The sequence below is a fragment of the Phodopus roborovskii genome, unplaced genomic scaffold, assembly GCF_943737965.1.
Source record: "Phodopus roborovskii unplaced genomic scaffold, PHOROB, whole genome shotgun sequence".
NCBI classification, from domain to species: Eukaryota; Metazoa; Chordata; class Mammalia; order Rodentia; family Cricetidae; genus Phodopus; species Phodopus roborovskii.
In genome coordinates this window covers 10,502,164-10,504,335 of record NW_026126482.1, presented here as the reverse complement: position 1 = coordinate 10,504,335, position 2,172 = coordinate 10,502,164, and the positions used below count along the sequence as shown (strand labels likewise).

The following is a 2,172-nucleotide window of genomic DNA, read 5'->3' as shown; positions in this document are numbered from 1 at the left end:
GGCGCAAAGGTGTACGTGCAGATAGAGCCCTCACACACTAAATAAATAAATCTTTAAAAAAAGAAGTGAGAGCCCTATCAGCACTGCAGCCTTGGTGCCTTCCGGTCTATACCTGGTCATGCTCACCCTGCCTTATCTGTGTTGTGGAATCAGAGTTGGGATCTCCTGTCCAAGGACCTGGACTCCAGTCCCATGTGCCTTGTATCAGGTGTTTAGACCACACTGTACTCATTCTGGTGCCTATCCACCCCTGGTGGGAAGATATCTGATTCAGTCATGGTCCCTGGTGATGGGGGCCTTTAAAGGTTGCTACCAAAAGCCACATGAAAGGGAGATGCTGGGGAGAAGGGGCTAGATGGAAAAGCAAAGTCTTCTGAGAGAGGAGCGAGGTTCAGTTAGTCATCACAAGGGCCTGGGGACTGTAGCTACCAAAGGTGAGTCACAGATGTCAGAGCTAGATTCAAAACATAGACTTATGGGGCCCCGGCAGGATGGCTTCCGTGAAGAAGGATGATGAGAAGAAGGGCCGTTCTGCCATCAACGAGGTGGTGACCCGGGAGTACACCATCAACATCCACAAGCGTATCCATGGTGTGGGCTTCAAGAAGCGTGCTCCTCGGGCACTCAAAAAAATCTGGAAATTTGCCATGAAGGAGATGGGGACCCCAGATGTTCGCATCAATACCAGGCTCAATAAAGCCATCTGGGCCAAAGGAATAAGGAATGTTCCATACCGTATCCGTGTACATTTATCCAGAAAATGTAACGAGGATAAGGACTCCCCAAACAAGCTGTATACATTGTAATCTACATGCCTGTTACCACATTCCAAAATCTACAGACAGTCAATGTGGATGAGAACTAACATGTTCTCACTAAAAATAGATGATCAATATGTGAGCTGATGTATATGTCAATATTGTTCATATGTATTAAGCCATCCCATTGTCCTACACATGTACAGAATTTTTATTAATCAATTAATAAAAGTTTAAAATGAAAGAATAAAACTGTATCCGGATGAGTTTTCACAGGAAGAAAGGAATGAAGAAAGAAAGAAACCCAGCCCACACTGTACACAACTGGATCAAGTTCCCCATCGCCCAGGAAGGGCGCACAAGCCATTCCTAGAACCTCTCCAATGGCCTGGTTTCCCTTTCCTCTGAGGGCAGAGGTGGGAAGTTCCTTGCCCATCCCCACACCAGCTTGTAGCTGGATCTTAGAGAAAGAGAGTGACCAGGCAGAGGAAGCCATGTTCAGAAACACTCAGATGTATTTCCAGGGAGGTTCAAAAAATCTGCACTTCACCCCAGAATCAGACTGAAGTACCTCTCTCAATACTCTATATACCTGGACACAGGACCTTTGCTAAGCTTCTGCAGAATGCTGGAGTCTCCCCCACACTACCCTGTGAAAATAGCAAGCACAGGAGAGCGAGCACAAGTCCCTCCCTTCTGCCCTATACACTATCAGCACATAGCAATTGAACTGAAAGAAAATCATGTCCAGAATCTAGGTTCAAGAGAGTTTGAAAGATATGCTGTTTACCTTCCAGAACAACTCTGCATACTAGGAGGAGAATAGAAACCATGTAGAATTTTGATCCACCAGAATCAAACAAGTCACTGTACTAATATATCAACTTCCAAAATAAGACCTCAGATACTGTTCAATGGCTGTGGTAAGCCAGTGTATATTCCAGGTCTCCAGGGACCACAACTATTTCTCCCTTTGCAAGTCCAGATTTTATACCCAGCAGTAGTAGCCCACTCTCTATGATTAATGAGATGGCTTAGCTATTAAAGGCTAGGCTCACAACCATCAATAATACTCTCTACTCACCAAGATCTAGAACCAATTAGGAGACAAACTCCAAGATGTCTGTAAGGGAGTGTCTAGATTCAGTTCATTCAAGAGGGAAGACCTTACCCAAGGGGTTGCCACCCACACATTGAGAACTACTGTTTTAGAGGAAGCCAAACATCTCAGAGGGTATGATCAAGGAAGTGTGTACAGTGGGGCAGCTAGTAGCAGCAAGCTGGGACCCCATGCAACACTTCATGGGAGCCACAGGGCTCGGCTTCCCATGGCAGCAACCTCTACAGAGGAGGTAGCCATCCTTTGGGACACCCACAGAGCTGCTGAGACAATGGTGTCATTGCTGCTGTTGCA

At 46.0% G+C, this 2,172-nt stretch overlaps 1 pseudogene; it reads left to right on the top strand.

Annotated features, from left to right (window-relative positions):
- The first annotated feature begins 491 nt into the window (after nucleotides 1-491).
- On the top strand, nucleotides 492-865 carry LOC127229073 (60S ribosomal protein L31-like; annotated as a pseudogene).
- Nucleotides 866-2,172: the final 1,307 nt, after the last annotated feature.